This window comes from Xenopus laevis, chromosome 6L (assembly GCF_017654675.1).
Source record: "Xenopus laevis strain J_2021 chromosome 6L, Xenopus_laevis_v10.1, whole genome shotgun sequence".
Taxonomy (NCBI): domain Eukaryota; kingdom Metazoa; phylum Chordata; class Amphibia; order Anura; family Pipidae; genus Xenopus; species Xenopus laevis.
In genome coordinates this window covers 142708289-142729760 of record NC_054381.1, presented here as the reverse complement: position 1 = coordinate 142729760, position 21472 = coordinate 142708289, and the positions used below count along the sequence as shown (strand labels likewise).

At 41.9% G+C, this 21472-nt stretch overlaps 1 protein-coding gene across 20 annotated transcripts in view; it reads right to left on the bottom strand.

Moving 5' to 3' along the window:
• The window catches only part of LOC108719375 (regulating synaptic membrane exocytosis protein 2), a 360080-nt gene that overhangs the window by 19837 nt on the left and 318771 nt on the right, over window positions 1–21472 (bottom strand). The gene's annotated exons all lie outside the window — the stretch shown is intronic.

Below are 21472 nucleotides of genomic sequence, written 5' to 3'. Positions count from 1 at the left end.
GTACCCTCCTCATATCTGTTCTGTTAGTGACATTGTACCCTCATCATATCTGTTCTGTAAGTGACATTGTACCCTCCTCATATCTGTTCTGTTAGTGACATTGTACCCTCATCATATCTGTTCTGTTAGTGACATTGTACCCTCATCATATCTGGTCTGTTAGTGACATTGTACCCTCATCATATCTGGTCTGTTAGTGACATTGTACCCTCATCATATCTGGTCTGTTAGTGACATTGTACCCTCATCATATCTGGTCTGTTAGTGACATTGTACCCTCATCATATCTGTTCTGTTAGTGACATTGTTGTGCCCCCCTACAACTATTGCCAAGCGCTCAGCACAGAGTCACTGGCCAGGGTGTTTATAAACCAGTTCCTTATGGGTGTCCTGTGCCTCCATAAACTCCTATACTGCTTAGCACAGAGTCACTGGCCAGGGTGTTAATATAGCGTCTCTTTATGGGTGTTCTGTGCACAGGGGCGATCCTGGCCCCTCTGCTGCCTGAGGCAGCAGCAGTTGCTGCTGCCCCCCCTCCCCAGGAAATTCGATCTTAAAGTACCAGGAGCAGCATTTTTGCTGCCCCTGGTACCTAGTGGGGCGCTGCTGCCTGAGGCAACAGCCTCAACTCGCCTCATTGGCCGAGCACCCCTGTCTGTGCAGTATCAGACTGGGACACCAGGGGCCCACCAAAAAACCTTAGACCAGGGGCCTTCTCAGTACTACAGTATTATTTTTCTTCTTTTCACTAAACCTCTATTTTCCTAGTCTCTTTTCTTTACATACTATGATCTATTATTCTGTCTATTTAGCCTCTATGTTCTCATAGAAATCAGAGATTGGCCATGAAATATGCCATTTGGAACAGTCCAACACTGGCCCTGTGCCTCCACCAACTCCTAACGCTCCCAGCACAGAGTCACTGGCCAGGGTGCTGATAGACCAGTTCCTAATGGGAATTCTGCACTGAAATCCAATTCTCAAAACAGCAAACAGGTTTTTTTTTATATTTAATTGTGAAATCTGACATGGACTAGACATATTGTCAGTTTCCCAGCTCCCCCAGTCATGTGACTTGTGCTCTGATAAACTTCAATCACTCTTTAGTGCTGTGCAGCAAGTTGGGGTGATATCCCCCCCCCCCTCCAGCAGCCTAACAACAGAACAATGGGAAGGTAACCAGATAGCAGCTCCCTAACACAAGATAACAGCTGCCTGGTAGATCTAAGAACAACACTCAATAGTAAAATCCAGGTCCCACTGAGACACATTCAGTTACATTGAGTAGGAGAAACAACAGCCTGCCAGAAAGCAGTTCCATCCTAAAGTGCTGGCTCTTTCTGAAAGCACATGACCAGGCAAAATGACCTGAGATGCACCTACACACCAATATTACAACTAAAAAATACACTTGTTGGTTCAGGAATTAATTTTTATATTGTAGAGTGAATTATTTGCAGTGTAAACAGTGAAATAATTAATTGAGGAAAATGTTTCTTTACTCTTCTAAATACTCCTACTCCTCTATTAATACAGTTAAAAAAAAGAAGCATAATGGTAATGGTTATGCTTTTAGAACATTATAAAATGGTAATTTTAAGCAACTTTCCTGACTCGTTTTCTTCTGACTTTTTCCAGATTTGAAATGGGGTCACTGAACCCCCTCTAAAAACAAATGCTTTGTAAAGCTACACGTTTATTGTAATTGCTACTTTTTATTACTCCTATTTCTATTCAGCCCCTCTCCTATTCATATTCCAGTCTCTTATTTGAATCAGTGCATGGTTACTAGTGGAATTTGGACCGTAGCAACCTAACATTTGGCACCCCCAAGTGTGAAACGACTTTTCTTTCTCCTTTAAGATAGTTGTTCACCTTTACATTCATTTTAGTGTGATATACAGAGTGATATTCTGAGACAATTTGCAATTGGTTTTCATTTTTTTATCATTGGTAGTTTTTGAGTTTAGTTTTTTATTCAGCAGCTCTCCGTGATGCAGTTTCAGTAATCCGGTTGCTAGGGTCCAAATTCCACTGGTAACTGTGCATTGAGACTGGAATTGGTGAAAAACTTTCCTTCTACTTTAAGAATAAAAAAAAAACATGTCCATTAACTGTTTTATCCAGTTAAATTCTAGCTGATCTCACCACCCCTGTAGCTTCAATTTTGAGAGAGAAGAAACATAAAGAGAAGACAATTATACTCTGGTCATGTTTGGAGATAAATATCTGGAGAGCTTTCTTGAGATGTTGCCCATGGCAACCAATCAGCAATTAGATTTAAACAGCCACCTATACGTTAGAAAACAAAAGCAAAGATCTGATTGGTTGCTATGGGCAACATCTCCAGAAATCTCTCTAGATATTTATCTCCAATGTTAGTAATCATGCATTTTTTGATTTCACTCCCTTTACTTTGTGTGAGTAATGAAAAAGCATGCAGGGGGTGATCATTTAGTAGAGGGGGGGGGGTATTAAAGATAATATAAAGGGCTAAAGTGCAATTTCGATATATATTGGGAAAACTGAAAAACCTCTGAATATTTAGGGTCAGTCCACACGAGCAGATTCAGGGAGATTAGTCGGCCCAGCAACAAATCGCCTCTTCTTCGGGGCGTCAATCTCACTGAACTGCTTTCCCCCTGCCCTGCGGCTTCTCGTTTTCAGAAGCCGCCCGAAGTTTCCTTGTGAGGCAACTTCAGAAAACTAAGCGTCGCGTGTGCATTGCCACAGGCGATTTTCATTTTAGCCGACGGTGGGCAGGGGGAAGGCAGTTCGGGGAGATTGACGCCCCGAAGAAGAGGCAATTTGTCGCTGGGGCGACTATTCTCCCTGAATCTGGACTGTGGACTGACCCTTAGAGGGGCCCTAAAATTAATTTGCTGTGGGTCCAATAACATCTAGTTACACCACTGATGCCATCCCTCTGATTACTGTGGATACTGTATATACTGGGCTTATGGGAAGCATAGTCGCTCAGTGTTTAGTTGCTGCCATGCAGCACTCGGGTCCAGGGCTCGATTCCAGCCAGGGCAGCAGTTTGTATGTTATCCCTGTGCTTGTATGGTGTTGCTCTTGGAATCCTGGGTTCCTTTCACAATACTGATCAAATTGACTTCACAGTATGTAAATGTGATGGGAACCTTAAATTGTAAGCTCCATTGGGCAGGGACTGATGCGAATGATGCATAATCTCTGTAAAGCATGTGCTATATGAATAATAAAGGGGTGGTTCATCTTTAAGTTAACTTTTAGTATGTTATAGTACGGTCAATACTAATCACCTTTCCAATTGGTCTTCATTATTTTTTTTTTTTATAGTTTTTGCATTATTTGCCTTCTTCTTCTGACTCTTTCCAGCTTACAAATGGGAGTCACTGACCCCATCTAACAACAAAATGCTCCGTAAGGCTACGCATTTATTGTTATTGCAACTTTTTTTATTACTCAACTTTCCATTCAGGCCTCTCCTATTCATATTGCAGTCTCTTATTCATATCAGTGCATGGTTGCTAGTAGTGATGAGCGGGTCGGGTTTTTCCACTCGATATCCGACCTCCAAACTTCTGGGTTCCTTTTATACACCCGCCCCGCCGATGAAGTCACAAAAGGGGCGGGGCAAGCAGCCGCGCATCTAGAAAACTGGAACCCAGAAGTCGGAAGCCAGCAGTGTAAGGTGCCACCTGCAAATGGGGGTGCGAGGTCAGGTCGGGCCGAACCCAACCGACCCGCGTGTATCAGGCCGGCCCGCCCATCACTAGTTGCTAGGGTAATTTGGACCCTAGCAACCAGATTGCTGAAAAGGCAAAATGAAGAGCTGCTGAATAAAAAGCGAAATAACTCAAAAACTACAAATGATAAAAAATGAAAACCAATTGCAAATTGTCTCTGAATATCACGCTGTATGTCATACTAAAAGTTAATATAAAGGTGAACAACCCCTTTACGGGTATTGGGGAATGGATTCCAACTAGTCACTGTAGTAAATGGAAAGTTTTCTCCCAATGGCCCTAAACATTTGAAGGGCATCATATGACAAACTATCGCTCGTATAATAATAATAATAATGGGAAACCGCACGGAGAAGTCCAGTCCCCCATTATTAATCTGCAGAGAGAAGAGGAGGCAAGCAAGCTGACTCTCCAAGCCCAGTTCATTAAGCTCCACTGCAATGGATCAGTACCGGGAGAAAATTATCATGAGGCTCTCACTGATCCAACACTTACACTGTTATGCAACTGCCATATTCTATATTTACTCAGTCTAATTTTGTGCCAGTTTCCGAACCCTTCACTTCTGCCGATTGATGAATGCGCTTCATTTATTCCTGAAGGTTATTTATAGAAAGCCACTCATTATAATGACATCTGGAAGGATGCGCAGAACAATGTGATTCATATCTAGTTGCCATGCAGTACAGTCGGAGTAACATCATATTCAACTTTTCAGGGAGCTTTGCTTCATATAAACTTTCTAAGAAATAACTGCAGCTCCGGCTTGCAAGCCTCTATCTTAAAGGGGTTGTTCACCTTTAAATTAACTTTTAGTATGATGTAGAGAGTGATATTCTGAGACAATTTGTAATTGGTTTTCATTTTTTATTATCTGTAGTTTTAGAATTATTGAGCTTTTTGTTCAGCAGTTCTTCATTTTGCCTTTTTGGCAATCTAGTTGCTAGGGTCCAAATTACCCTAGTAACCATGCATTGATTTGAATAAGAGACTAGACTATGAATAGGTGAGGCCTGAATGGAAAGTTGAGTAATAAAAAAAGTTGCCATAAAATAAAATGTGTAGCGTTACAGAGCATTTTGAAATCTTGTAAGAGTCAGAAAATAATTCAAAAACTATAAAAATTAAATAACGAAGACCAATCGGAAAGGTTATTAGAACTGACCATCCTATAACATACTAAAAGTTTACTTAAAGGTGAACCACCACTTTAAAGGAGAACTAAACCTTAAAAATGAATAGGGCTAAAACCGCCATGTTTTATATACTGAACTCATTGCACCAGCCTAAAGTTTCAGCTTGTCAATAGCAGCAATGATCCAGGACTTTAAACTTGTCACAGGGGGTCACCATCTTGGAAAGTGTCTGTGACACTCACATGCTCAGTGGGCTCTGAGCAGCTGTTGAGAAGCTAAGCTTAGGGGTCGTCGTTAATTATCCAGCAGAAAATGAGGTTGGCCTGTAATATAAGCTGATGCTACAGGGCTGATTATTAAATTCTGATGCTAATTGCACTGGTTTCTGTGCTGTCATGTAGTAATTATCTGTATTAATTACTAATTAATCAGCCTTATATTGTGACATTTCTATTCTATGTAAGCTCAGTAAGTGACAGCAGCACAGAGCATGTGCAGTGAATCAGCAGAAAAGAAGATGGGGAGCTACTGGGGCATCTTTGGAGACACAGATCTTCACTGCTAAAGGGCTGTGGTTGCCTTGGGCTGGTACAGAAGCATAAAATATAATGTACAACATTTATAGTTACTTCTTTAGTAAAGCTTTAGTTCTCCTTTAAAGCCCAGAAGAAGATGCCGGCATAATGCTCAGCAAACAGTACCCTGGCTGGTATGTTTATTGAGGCCTCGGATGGTAAGTAAATGCACAAAAACAAAGGAAAGGTCCAGATGAAAGTTAAGAAGAGGCCCAGTTGCTTTGCCCTGAGCCTTCAGCTAAGGGAGCAGATCCACCCGTATGGCAGTTGAGCAGACACTAAAAAGACCAAATATTCCAGCAGGCATGTAAAATCAAGTTGATATTTATTTGGTACAATAAAGGTAGCCTTATGCGTTTTGTGTTCACCCACACTTAATCATAGGCTCATATATAGAGCCTGTTCACCAACACTTATTCATAAAGTGACAATCAGAGCCTGTGAAGTGTTGGTGAACAAGAAATGCGCAAGGTTAGCTTTACTGTACAAAATAAACATCAACTTGATTTTACATGCCTGCTGGAATGTTTGGTCCTTTAAGTGCTTACTCAGCTACCATACAGTGGGATGGTGTGTAGACATCTAGAATCACTGGGGGGGGGCAGTTCCAGTTCCCCCATTCCTTGAGGCTGTTTTTTTATTACGGGTTGAATTCTCCTTTAAATTGTGACCACACACCCTTGCCAACAATTAAATACACTAAAAGAGAAGAGAGGGAGAATCAACGGTGCCGCTCACTAGGGTTTCTAGAAGCCCAAGCTTTGATTTAACATAAGAGCTTTATTTTAACCATGACCTGCCTGAAGAACTGAACGCTGATCTTGCAGTTGCCTCAAGCAACCAGTACTGAAGTTGGATATGGTTACATAATGTGTTGAGTGGGCATAACTAGGGCTCGTGCCTGTTCAGCCTTTGTGGCATTCAAATAAGACAGGAAGATTAATCAACACTGAAAACACTCACTGGCAGTTGAATAGCAAGTGGCAGCACTCTACTCTCAGCTTGCATTATAGCTGCCACTTCACCTCTTTTAAACCAGACTCCTATTCATTTTCAACCCTGCCCAGTCAATAAGCTTTTCATTTAGACGTATGCTGCTTGTCTGTAATGCATGTACATAAAGTAAACTAGGTGAGGTGTGTGTCCTGTAGAGGTGGCAAACCTATGTCAGAGATCTGCTGGACAAGACCGTTATTACATGTATCTTTCACCAGTGTTGGACCTGGTCCACTATTACCTCCAGGGAAAATACAGTGTATAATGTTGCAGCAAGCAAAGCTGTGCCCGTTTAGGAAACCTCGTATTAAATGGGTCACTGTAGTGAATGGGGAGAGCAGGATGGGCCCTCAAGTCCATGCTCCATTGAGTGTTTTCAGGTAGATGTCTTATTCGGCTGTAGGTGAGCAGTAAAGGTTGGAATTACATCTCAGTGCTCTCCGGACCTCCATGTGTTGTATAGGGTTGTAGTGCTCTGGACACCTCCTTATGTTGGAGGGGGGTATAGTGCTGCCAGAAGGAGAGCCAGGCCAGAAGCTAGTGAATTGGTATCCTTGGAGGCAAGAGTCAGAAAGGCTGAGTGAGAAGCGTGAATGTTCCAGAGTCAGCAGGGCTTAGACCTTAGAGAGAAGCGGTTATATATTAATGTGTATGCTCTTATACAGATCCCATAGTAATCTTATACTGATACAGTGTCATGAGGCATGGTCTTTGTCTGCTACTGCAGAAGTGTTAATAACGTTTTGTCTTCTTGAAGCAAGAGAAGCATGGTGTCTACTGTATATACAGTTTCTCCTCTGTCTAAAAGAAAGCTGCAGGCTCACGTGAGATTGAGCTACCGGTTATCCCAACTCTTAAGTAGAATGGCAACATAAGCCCAGAATATTCCAGAGTGTACGGTGAGAACCCCTGAGTGGGGAAAAGTCTTGAATGTGTGATGCTGAAACGCTGATGAATTGTATTCCTGTAACCTTTATGATGGGAAGAGCTTGCCCAAAATAAACCTGTTTTTTTTGTCTGAGGGTGAGATGACCCTGTCTTTATGTCCCTGCTCCTATGCTAAACCTGCCTATCATGGCAAAATCTACGTGTACAGGCAGACAGCTTGTCATATAAATAAAAATATTCATACTACATGCATACATATGTAGTACATTCTAGCTTCAGCCACACTGCTTAGTGGTACATGGAAAACAATGGAATTTCTGGGTGTCAGTGTTTGAGAGATGGGATAATACAATCCAAGCTTTTTATCTGCAGTTGGCATTTCAGTGCACTCCCATGGGTACAGTCCCAATACATAAGAACGGGGTCAGTTAGCTCCCATGCAGTAGAACACACAAATAAGAGAGCAAGTGGAATCAATGCGTAAGCAGCCCTTACATATCCATATTACAAATTTTCTGCTTGATCAATTCAGTTGACCATTTGGCAGAGGAACGTCAAGAAAAGTTTAAGCTGCAACATTTCAGACAATAAACATCTTGATAAATGGTACTCATATAATGAGGGGAAAAAATGGAGTAAAAAAAAAAAAGTCTTGCTAGCCATGGCCGTGATTTATTAGCACATTATGGACACTGAGGATACTTTTTGTTTACAGACCTGAAGGCCTGTGACGCAATAAGCTTCAACTGAGAACAAAAACAACAAGAAATCAGTAACTAATGATGGAAGAGGAAACCGTAAGGAAAATACAGACAGAAAACAATTCATCTAGAGCAGGAATAGGCAACAAGTGTGCGTCAAAGCCAAGCAATCCTATTCCATTTGCCAATCAGGGGCACAACAATATGTGGTGTGCAAACAAAAAAATTTTATGCGGACACATAATAACACCCAAGAGCCTTGCTGTCGGCACATTAAACAGTTCCAAAAAGAGAAAACTCTTGCAATCACAGCCTACAAAAACAGTAGGAACTATGGTAGGGCAACTTGCTTTCTTCAGCTGCACCCTCTATATCATCTAAGCTGGAGTAAAGATAGAGCAGAAGTACAGGGAGCACTCACTGATCCATACTACCTGTCCTGCTGTGCTACCATGTGAAGACCAATTGGAAAGTCCAATTGCATTACTTAGACACTCGCGGGACAAAAATCAGCACTTAAATATTATTTAAAATCATAGAGTACACAAACAAATACACGCTTGACGCATAAGCATATGAGGAAGTGGTTTTGGCCACGAAACGCGTCAGGCGTGTATTGGTTTGTGCGCTCTATGATTTTAATTAATATTTAATAAAGTGCTGATTTTAGTCCTGTGAGTCATCTAAGATGGGGGTTAGAGTGTAGGGCATTTCCTTGTTTATTTCAGTGCAAAATTTGGCAGGCAGAAATAAATACCCCACTGTTGGCCAAACAGTTGATGCACTCAGAATCTAAAGGTGGCCACACAAGTGCCAAGAATAGCTGCCAACAGAAAAAGTCGGCAGCTTATTGGAGGGTATATGGGGCCCTCCAACTGGCTTCTGATATTGATATTTTGCCCAAAATCAGATGCAGGCTTAAAATTCCCTTTGGATCAAGGACCACATCGGTTCGTCAATGTGGTCCTTGTTTCCATCACCTCCATTCCTGGCCTTTTGATACAATCGTTGGGCTCTAGGGCTCACAATCAGATCAGTCCCATATCGCCCACTCAAGGTCATATCGGTGCAAGATCTGCTCATTGGGCAACTTCTCCAAATAAATGGATCTGCCCATGTATGAGTAGCTTTATTGTTCTTATTGTCCAACAGCTCTTGCCTGTTGGATTACCCATCACTAAATGCCAATAATCTGGATGGGCTGCTTCAACAAAGCAATTAGACAAGCTAATAAAAAAAAAACACTCACAAAGATATCTGTAATACATAAACGCTTAGTGTTTCAACCCAAAGAAAGGAATATTACTAAACATCAGCTTATGAGAGTATGAGCACTGTAGCCAAAAGGGTTGAAAGTAATGCACTGGTCGCAGAGAGATAACAGTGAAGAAATTGATGGATCAGTTCAAGGGAAAAAAAAATGTTCCTTCCTCTTCAGTCCTACCATCTGCCCATCCAATCTGATCGTTTTCTTCTCTACAATTCAAACTCAACTCAGATAAGTGGAAATAATGGTTTTAATTAGATTTACACTTTGTTCTGGTTGTGGGACAACACAGTTACACAAAAGAGGAATCTTCTTCTTCATGTCAGGAGCTATGACCATTCATCCGTTAGGTCAACTGGGCAGTTCCATGGAAGAGATGCCATTAATACTGGTATATCAGTCTCTATGAATACAGATTCACCTTTACTGTCCTTCAGGCTGTGCTTTAAGTTGTATCTAGGAGAGCAAATCTTACCCTCTCGCCTACAGATCAGCTCCCCCTTGTCACTATTTAATGCTGACTAACAGCTCAGTTTAGGAACCACTGACCTTAGCATTTCCACTTAAACTTTATTTTCCTGCAGAGAACATTCCTGTCAATGGATGTACTTTTGAAAACGTACACATAAGGACTCCCAAGCTTCGGAGAATTTCAACTCCCAAAATCCCTTTATTAGGCAGAGAATGCTGGGAGTTAAAACAGTTTTGACAACTCTATCCTGGCAAGCATTTCTTTCACAGACGTTGTTGCTGTATTGCCATTTATTCATTGAGCTACAGCTTTCCTATACACAGTTCTGTACCTGTTTTTATTAACTCATGTTCGGTAATTGACATACTATTAAGCCCTTAACAGCCTCTTGTCATCCATACGGTACAGCAGAACATAAGGTAATAATAATAATAATTATACTCCGCTTTCTCATTCCTTCAGTTTAAGCACCGAGGTGTCAGAGTCAGGCACTTTGTCCTCTGTTAATACATAATCTAAGCGAACCTTCCCCAGCTCCCTTCAAACACTTTCTAAGAGACATATTGTGATTTGTGAATTTAATTCAGAGCACCTCAGATAGGCAATTACACAGAAGGGTTCAACTGCAGGAGACAGATCCCACAATGATGCTAGAATCACAGTTTTTTTATCGGTCACGCTTTAATCCTCAGCTGTTTTACCTTATCAGGCAAGAAACTATATCAATAGAGTCACATTCTATTCATCGGGCCCCCACATCTGAAACAAAGGGGCCAAAGCTGTAGGGAGAGATGGTGCCTATAGTAACAGTGGATAATAGTCTCTGGGAAGGGACTGTGACTGTGGGATAGCAGGTATAGTAGGGAGAGATGGTGTCTATAGTAACAGTGGATAATAGTCTCTGGGAAGGGAGTGTGACTGTGGGATAGCAGGTATAGTAGGGAGAGATGGTGCCTATAGTAACAGTGGGTAATAGTCTCTGGGAAGGGAGTGTGACTGTGGGATAGCAGGTATAGTAGGAAGAGATGGTGCCTATAGTAACAGTGGGATAATAATCTCTGGGAAGGGAGTGTGACTGTGGGATAGCAGGTATAGTAGGGAGAGATGGTGCCTATAGTAACAGTGGATAATAGTCTCTGGGAAGGGAGTGTGACTGTGGGATAGCAGGTATAGTAGGGAGAGATGGTGCCTATAGTAACAGTGGATAATAGTCTCTGGGAAGGGAGTGTGACTGTGGGATAGCAGGTATAGTAGGAAGAGATGGTGCCTATAGTAACAGTGGGATAATAATCTCTGGGAAGGGAGTGTGACTGTGGGATAGCAGGTATAGTAGGGAGAGATGGTGCCTATAGTAACAGTGGATAATAGTCTCTGTGAAGGGAGTGTGACTGTGGGATAGCAGGTATAGTAGGAAGAGATGGTGCCTATAGTAACAGTGGATAATAGTCTCTGGGAAGGGAGTGTGACTGTAGGATAGCAGGTATAGTAGGGAGAGATGGTGCCTATAGTAACAGTGGATAATAGTCTCTGGGAAGGGAGTGTGACTGTGGGATAGCAGGTATAGTAGGGAGAGATGGTGCCTATAGTAACAGTGGGATAATAGTCTCTGGGAAGGGAGTGTGACTGTGGGATAGCAGGTATAGTAGGGAGAGATGGTGCCTATAATAACAGTGGGATAGCAGTCTCTGGGAAGGGAGTGTGACTATGGGATAGCAGGTATAGTAGGGAGAGATGGTGCCTATAGTAACAGTGGGATAATAGTCTCTGGGAATGGAGTGTGACTGTGGGATAGCAGTAGTGATGTGCGGGTTGACTAAAATTCGACACATACCCTACCCTAATCTGGTGCGCTTCCCCTCTACATATACCCACGCCCATCTGAAGTCACAGCCTGTGTGAGGGTATGAAATGGCATCCATAGAGGTGGAAGTGGGGCAGTAGAAAGCTGCTCAAAGCAATTGTGCGGCAGACGGCATGAACGTACTGAACCGGGTGACTGTGGCTGTGGAATAGCCATGTGACAAGAGATATAGTAGGAAGGAAGTCCCTGGCATGTAGGGGTTACAATATGGGGATGGATAACATATCGGCACAAATAAGAGAGTAAAAATGCAAAAAGATTTGGGCATTGGCCCTCAATTTCCTAGACTTGACCAGATATTTTTTTTGGGGTTTATTAGGGCAGAGACACACGTGAAGATTCGGGGAGATTAGTCGCCCGGCAACAAATAGCCGCTTCTTAGTTTTCAGAAGTCGCCCGAAGTTTCCTCATGAGGCAACTTCAGAGAACTGACACATAGGAATAGGCCACTGCTGTTGAAAGTGCCATTTTACAGTCACCCTTTCGGTTTATAGCGAGGATCAATGATCTTGGCAGTTACAAATGGAATGACTTCATTGGTAGAACAAGATAAGATAACAAGGAAGAAAGCAAAAATACATAATAATCCTGCACCCACATTTCTGTTCTGTTAATAAAACTCCCGCTCCCGCAAAACTGAGCAGCATGAATGTATTCTGTAGGACCCCTCAGTACAATGAAAGAAAGGCTTTTTAAATTGGAATAATGGAACCTAGCTATTAGCAGCCTTTGTCTTTCATTTCTTCTCCCTCAGTCAGGAAGTAAAATACAAAGGCAATGGCAAACACAGAGAGACTTGCCCACTGAATCTTGTACCGATCTGCCCTTTACTTCTCACAATGGGGATTAATCAGAATGTCTGGGGGTATTTTGTTTCCATGTTCGGTAAATACTGGAAGCGTGCCACTGCCCCATGAGCAAAGTTTTGTTAGTATAGGTATGAGATCTGTTATCCAGAATGCTCTGGACCTCGGGTTTTCCGGATGAGGGATCTTTCCATAATTTGGATCTCCATACCTTAAGTCTACTAGAAAATCATTTAATCATGAATTAAACCCAATAGGATTGTTTCGCATACAATAAGGATTAATAATTTTGTAGTTGGGATAAAGTACAAGGGAATGTTTCATTCATAAAATTGTCGCATGTCAAAATTATGCGGACGCCCATCGACTTGTTGCGGGCATCAAACATTTTACTTGATGCAGCAAATTTTTGTGCTGCAGTTTCGCAAATTTATTCGCCAGAGGCTATACGCGGAAATTCCCTGCAAATTCGCACCTGGCAATTAATTCGCCCATCATTAATTATTTTACAATTTCCCAGCATTTATTGACACAGTGGCCCCAGCAATTCGTGACACATGGGCCCCAGCATTTCCTAACACAGTGGCCCCACCATTTCCTTACACAGTGGCCCCAGAATTTACTGGCACTGTAGCCCCAGAATTTCTTGGCACAATGGTCCCCAGCATTTGATAACACAGTCACTCCATAGATGTTTCAATCCCCACTGCCTCCTTTTCTACACTATGATTGCACTGACAGCACAGCTGTCATTAACACTATCAATTATAGTGTGTTTCTTTCCCTTCAGCTGGTCAAGCACAAAATAGCTTACAAAATAGGGGATTTGGGCAGTCTTGCCCCCCCCTAGAATCACGGGCACTGGGCAGGGCCCTAATCATTCCTATATAATGTGCCACATAAGCCCCAAAGTACAAGAACAATTCTAAGGTTTCCTTGAAAAAAACTGCCTGCATGATATTAAGGTTCCCCTCCCATAAGGGTAAAAAGAGAGATGCACCGAATCCAAGATTCTGCCAGTATTCAGCCTTTTTCAGCAGGATATGGATTCTGCCGAATCCTTCTGTCTGGCCGAACCGAATCCTAATTTGCATATGAAAATTATGGCCGGGGAGGGAAAATGAGGGACTTTTTGTCACAAAACAAGGAAGTAAAAAATGTTTTCCCCTTCCCACCCCTAATTTGCATATGCAAATCAGGATTCAGATCTGGTACGGGAATTTGGCTGAATCTTTTGCGAAGGATTCAGGGGTTCGGCCGAATTCAAAATAGTGGATTCGGTGCATCCTTAGTGAAAAGGTATATTTTTTCAAAGATTGGTTTGATGGACTAGCAGTAAGTAAGTATATTTAACTTTTTTTTCTTGCCATGTTCAAATTTGCTAAGGCAGAGAGACCAGCAGCCTGATGTACTTTTTGAGTACAGATTTGTTTTGTACTAAATCCTTCCAGAATCCTTCCAAAAAGAACCTCTTGAGGGCTGAAGGCTGCCCATCAAATTCCCTAGATTCTGTTGTAGGTCAGATCCTAGAGCTTAACAACAAAAAGGCAGTGAATAAGTATTCATCCCCAAATTATCTGGCCTTCAGGGTGTGCGTTACTATCCTGATTCCCAGGGAGGGCAACCTCACAGGTTACAAATCTATTACATAAGGTCCACATGGATTTGGGGGGTTCTTACCTACCCTACTCACCCTTCCATTCTCCTCACATTGTCTTACCTAGCATGGGAGTTAATGTGTATGTGTAATCCCAAAATAAATTCTAGCAACTTTTATATTCCAGCTACTGGAGGGGAAGGAAACCTGGAGGGAGAAGTTAAGTACAGGTAGGTACCTATTATCCAGAATACTCAGGACCTGGGCTTTTCTGGATAAGGAATCTTTCTGTAATTTAGATCTTCAGACCTTAAGTCTACTATAAAATCATGTAAACATTAAATAAACCCAATAGGCTGGTTTTGCTTCCAATAGAGATTAATCTTCATTGGGATCAAGTACAAGCTACTTTTATTATTACAGAGAAAAAGGAATTAAAAATTAGGATTATTTGGAAAAAATGGAGAGACGGCCTTTCTGTAAATCAGAGATAACAGGTTTCCGGATAATGGATCCCATCTCTGCCTTAAGGACACGTGGTCTAACAATACTGGAAATCAAATCCCTTTCTGTTGCTTATTAATAAAAATTGTCCACCGATGAAACAGTTAATTCACGACACTCTCCGCAGCGATTAAATTGGGTAAATGATATCCTTCACGTTTAAGTAGGTCTTGGCATCTCAAGCCACAAAACTTCTAGAACAGTAAAATAGGCCAGTCGATGAATAATTGAACGAGTAAGGCTTCTAATGGAATCAGATGCAATAAAACATGAAGATTTAACAAAGCCAGTCCAGGAGCCTCACCATTTATATGGAGGCATGTTTATGTCCGCAACTGATCACAAAAACGACAGGACAAAATACAAACACACGTCAACACAAGTATAAAACACATTCCCTTGATGTGGAAATTTCCTGCTACTGAGAACAGAAGTAGAGCACTTCCTCTGAGAATAGGAAGAAAAATAAATTGCATGCAGCTTTCACTCACTGTTCCCAGGGCTGTTTTTGGAGCAGGTCAAAGAGGGAATATGCCCTGGGCTCTTGGAATCAGAAGGGACCCGTGGTCAGATACAAACGAAGTATTATAGTAAAAGGGTGGTTTACTTATAGGGGATTATTTATTAAGTCCGAATGCCAAAAATTCGAAAATAGTTTTTTTTAATATAAAATCCAGATTTTTAGTGGAAAAAAAAAACCTCAAAGTTTTTGTGATTTATTATACCCCAAGGCTGCTTAAAGTCCGAATCCAAAAGAATACTCCATCTCCAAGCTGTCGGGGTCCTGTAAAAGTGAATGGCAAAGGTCCCATTTCAAATTAGAAGATATCATGGTCTGCGCTTCGGCCAAAAAATTTTCGCGTTTTTTCCAGAACCGATTTTATCAAGTTTATCGGGTAAATAAGGTCAAATCTTGGATTCTACTTTTTATTTAAGAAATCAGAAAAAAATTATTTTAATAATTAACCCAATTAGTATGTTATTCTAAACACATTTTAAATTGGCCTTCATTTTTTCTTATTTATAGTATTGGAATTATTTGCCGCCTTCTTTCGACTTTTTCCAGTTTTAAAATGGGGGTCACTGACCCCCATCTAAATGCTCTGTAAGTCTACATACTTATTGTTATTGGTATTTTTATTATTTACCTTTTTGTTCAGGCCTCTCCTATTCATATTCCAGTCTATTATTTAAATCAGTAATTCGGACCCTAGCAACCAGACTGCTGGAAATGAAGAGCTGCTAAATAAAAAGCTAAATACCTGGTGGTCTCCGAATATCACTCTCATCATGCTAAAAGTTAATTTAAAGGTGAGCAAACCCTTTAACTAAACACTGGCAGGTGTCTTTAGTCTATTCAGTATATCCAGCTACTGTTGTACTACAATTCCCAGCATTCCAACCCAAAATCTATGTTTAGGTTCAGTTACTGGACTTCACTAAGGTATTTTGCTTTTATCCAGCTTTATAATGGGGCTCAAACATTCCTTCATTGCTTAGGGTCTTCCCGACCCTAACTATGGCTGTTATAAAACTACAGGAGTAGAATATTGATAACCCCTGGCTTTACCCCCAGTCCCTTGGCAAAGGAAGCCCAAATATTTTGATTTAAGGTAATTATTTCCCCACTCATTTCAGATGTCCACCAAGAATGTTGAATGAATAGATCACAGGCTGCCAAGGAGGCTCGGGGGAATGACTGGGAGAATTTTAGGGACTGGGTGAATTTTTTAATTATTCATTCAACTGCTTTTAAGGTCCAGTATAGCAAATAAAAGGTATCAAGGTACAGCAACCCTTACCAACAATAGCTTCAATCTTATTGGTTGCTATGGGTTACTACACCCGGCTTGTATTACAACCCACACCCTCACGTGTATTCCTCAGCCGTTCATTCCTTTCAATCCCTGCCTATGGGAAGATGGATTGGCTGTAGTGATGGGCAAATAAATTAGACAGGCGCAAATTACATTTGCAAATTTGCAAATTAAATTCGATGCAGATAAAATTTGGCAAGTAAAAAAAACATTTGGTCACAATAGTCATGCGTATAAAAACTGTCACGCGTCAAAACTATTTGGATGCCCATTGACTTTAATGCGGGCGTCAAATTCCACGTTTCGCGAATTTCTCACCTTTTTGCAAATTTTGCTGGAAATTCGCAAATTTTTCAGCGAAACTGGACGAATTTGCTGCTAAAACACTAATTGGCTGCTGCAAACATTACATCTGAAAGATATCATGCTTATTATGTACCCCAGATATGATATGATATAAAGAGTACCTATGAATTTGAGGACTCTGCTTAGAACCCCCATTATGGATAACATAATGGAAATAAATATGTGATGTTCATATAGAAGGCAAAGGATTTAAAAAAAAAACTTGGATAGAAAGCCAACAAATGTATCATTTCGGCAGGAAAATAACAGGTATGTTATATAGTAGGGATGCGCCGAATCCACTATTTTGGATGCGGCCAAACCCCCGAATCCTTCACGAAGGATTCTATCTGGCTAGGCAGTAAAAACCGAATAAAGGGGGCTTGTGCAAATTAAAACGGCATCATCTTATTATCATCAATATGATTTTGTTATTTGTGGTTTTTAAGTTATTTAGCTTTTTACTCAGCAGCTAACCAGCTTGCAATTTCAGCAGACTGGTTGCTAGGATGCAAATTACCCAAGCAACCATGCACTGAATAAGAGACTGAAATCTGAATAGGAGAGGGCCTGACTATAGCAATAATACAGGAATAGCAAGAAGTAATGAGAATACAATTGTAGCCTAACAGAGCATTTGTTTTTTTTTATATGGGGTCAGTTACCCACATTTGAAAGCTGGAAAGAGTCAGAAGGAGAAGGCAAATAATTCAAAAACTATAGAAAAGAAAAATGAAGACCAATTGCTAAGAATTGGTCATTCTATAACATACTAAAAGTTAACGTAAAAATGAACCACCACTTTAATGTATAAAGTTCCAAACTACGTAAAGGCCATATATCAGGAAAACGCTAGGTCCCGAGAATTCTGGATAACAGGTCCCATACCTGTACCTTTGTAAGATCAATGTTCAATAAAAAAGTCCAATAAACAGACTGGCAGTCAGATGCGTAACTGGAAGGGGGCGGGCCCTGGCGCAGGACGTGCAGCCGGCCCCCGCCCCCCTCCGTACAACTGGAACTGGTCGGGAATATGCACCGCACATCGGCGCGGACTGCCGGGGGGCCCTGAGGGGGTGCGGGCCCTGGTCTGCTCGCACCCCCTGCTCCCCCGGTAATTCCACCACTGCTGGCAGTCAGGGTCGGACTGGGCCGGTGGGACACCGGGAAAAAATCCAGTGGGCTCTGCCGGGCCAGATCCGCACCCACATTCACAATACGAAAGCTTCTTAAAAAAATTTTGTGCACAGGTAGGGCGTTCCAACGCAGCATGGGGGGCCGGAGGGGGGCCCTGGGGCAGTGGGTCCCGAGCCCCCCAGTCCGACCCTGCCGGCAGTGTTTATTTTTCAGTACAGTGAAATTAAAAACACTTTCTTTTGTACTGCATGCCACCTATTTGGTTCTAATGATTAATGATTAAATGACTAATGATTAAAATGACCCGCAGGTGGTGCTGTTGCATCAAACTGCTAATATTCTGAAAACTAGAAAAAATTAATTAATCTAAATCGCAAAAGTGGTTAGTAGAGTGCTCCAAGTGCTTTTTAAACTGTTCTGAGGGTTGATATCCCCTTTAAAATATCTTTGCCTTGTCATGTATCGATAGCGGTTTCTTTTTCTGCTGCTGTGAGAATAACAAGGCAACTGGTAAAAGCTGACAGTACTTGTACATAAACAAATGCCTCTCAAATGAAGAGGAACACGTACAGTAGTCATGTCTCTGCTGTGACACTTCCCACGAGAGATCAAAGCCGGCTGAGTGGGCAGAATTCACAACCAAAACAATATCTAATCTCCGAAAGGAACGTAATGCAGGGGCCGAGTCATTTTTCCTCCATTCGGGTATTTTGGAAACGATGACAAACGACTGCAAACGGGCCGTGCGACTGTTCAAGTTACGTTGGTTGGTTTGCTAAATTGGGCTGAGATTAAATTTAGAAAACGGAGCGATGTTCTCTGGCTCCCCCCACTCCTCGGCTCATAACTGCAGGAGATTAAAGAGAAAGTTGGGACATTTCAATAACGATCGGGGACTCCAGGTTGAGCTGTCAAAATCGTGACTGTCCTGTGAAAAATGGGACAGTTGGAAGGTATGGATTTAAGGTGGCCATACACGGGCCGATAAAAGCTTCCGACAGACCGTGTCGGCAGCTTATTGGCCCGTGTATGGGGCCCCCTGACGGGCTTCACCAATCGAGATCTGGCCGAAAGTCGGCCAGATCTCGATCGGATGGGACAAAAAATCCCATCGGATCGCGGCCGCATCTATTCGTTGATGCGGTCCCGCGATCCACCCGCCCGTGTAGGCCTCGTTAGGATCCGATTGTTGGGTCCTAGGGCCCACGATCGGATCAGCCCGATATTGGCCACCTCAAGGTGGGTATATCGGAGGGAGATCCGCTCGTTTGGCGACATTGCCAAACGAGCGGATCTCTCAGTGTATGGGCACCATTAGGCAATTGCTCCCACTGCATAAAGCACAAATGCACCATATGAGCTCATATCAGAATCCCATCACCACTCAGTGCTCAAATCCCCCTCCAGCCAACTGTCGAGCCCAGGGCAACGTGGTGATGGCCAATGTCACCCAAACCATAAAGCTGAACCCTAAAGTCAAGGTTTCTATTCTCAGATAACGGAAGAGCAGACGGTAGGGAATCTAGATACTCTAAACTACAGAGAGGAATGAACTGCATGTACTGCATGCCACCTATTTGGTTCTAATGATTAATGATTAAATGACTAATGATTAAAATGACCCGCAGGTGGTGCTGTTGCATCAAACTGCTAATATTCTGAAAACTAGAAAAAATTAATTAATCTAAATCGCAAAAGTGGTTAGTAGAGTGCTCCAAGTGCTTTTTAAACTGTTCTGAGGGTTGATATCCCCTTTAAAATATCTTTGCCTTGTCATGTATCGATAGCGGTTTCTTTTTCTGCTGCTGTGAGAATAACAAGGCAACTGGTAAAAGCTGACAGTACTTGTACATAAACAAATGCCTCTCAAATGAAGAGGAACACGTACAGTAGTCATGTCTCTGCTGTGACACTTCCCACGAGAGATCAAAGCCGGCTGAGTGGGCAGAATTCACAACCAAAACAATATCTAATCTCCGAAAGGAACGTAATGCAGGGGCCGAGTCATTTTTCCTCCATTCGGGTATTTTGGAAACGATGACAAACGACTGCAAACGGGCCGTGCGACTGTTCAAGTTACGTTGGTTGGTTTGCTAAATTGGGTTGAGATTAAATTTAGAAAACGGAGCGATGTTCTCTGGCTCCCCCCACTCCTCGGCTCATAACTCTGGGTCTGAAATAGACACAGCCGACAAGTTTTCTTAGAATAAACTAAAATTATAGGTGCTTATTTTATAGAACAGAATGTGAAAACTGACATCTGCCATCCTAAAAAGAACAGATACTGTATAAGCTCATTATATTCAACTAACTTGCCAGCAACTGTCACCAGAACTGACATTTAGCTAGGGGTGCAGAGTCCAGGATTCAGTTCTAAATTCTGCCTTTTTCAGCAGGATTTGAATTTGGCCGGATCCAAGTGCCTGGCCCAACCAAATCCTTAAAATCATGTGACATGTCACAAACAAGAAGTTGAGATATTTCTGCACATAGCACATTGTTCTTTTTAATCCTTACTAACTGCCATATGCAAATTAGGTTTAGACCAAATCCTTCATGAAAACTGGATTCAGCGAATTCCTACATAAAATCCATATTTTATATGTGCCTGGTGCTGTCAGACAAGGATTTCACGGATGAACTGTTGTGAGGGTACATAGCTCCTAAGCATAGTACAGGTATGGGATCCATTATCTGTAAAGCTCTTAATTAAGGGAAGTCCATCTCCCAAAGACCAAGAAAAAGCTGTCTAGAAATGGGGGAAATTAAAAAAAAAAGGCTATATGGCACAGGTTAAATAGTGGATACCACATAACACCATTATGTTCTACAGAGCTTATCTGCTGTGTAACCTGAGCCTTTTCTCCATTGAATGTCTGCCCCCATTGCTACACAGCAGCTTATTTATATAAACAATAGTAGTGTTTCTGAAGCAAACACACCAGTTTTACCAATGCAGGGCAACACTGTATTATATTTTTATTACTTTAAAACACTTTTATTTTTTGATGGTTTTTACTGTTTCTTTAAGTTCCCCCTGGATGTTGCTCTGTCCATAAAGTCACAGCCCAATAGTTATCCCTGAGAACTGACCTAAAACCTGGTGGTACCTACGCACCTCTCAGGAAATCTTATTTATTGCATAATATAGACAGTGGGTTTTAAGGTTTTTTTTTACTTTAAATCTGCATAATTCATCTCTTGTTGATGCATAAGTCCTGTGCAATATTATAATTACTATTACATTATAAAGAACAGGGGCTAATGAGGTCCCTTCTCGCAAGGGCTCACAATCCATAGACCATACATCTACAGACAGATAAAACAGCAGGCAATGGATCCCACAGGCAGGCAGAACTACCCATGAGAAACACTATGGTGCACACACTGTTAAAATGTTCCTGTATTTCTAAAGAACGAGCAAGAATTCTCAGAGTCCTATGCAAGCTGTTTGCTGATTTAGCTGCCAGAGCAGGGAAGAAGGCACCATGACGGCTCCAACGCTGGCACAGTAATGGGTACGTGACACAAAATGTCAGCCGCTCTCTATGGCCCCGGGAAAGTCAGAGCTTATACATTTGGGAACTCCCAGCATCCTAACATAACATCTGGGTGTTGCTGATAGTAAAGGGGTGAGGT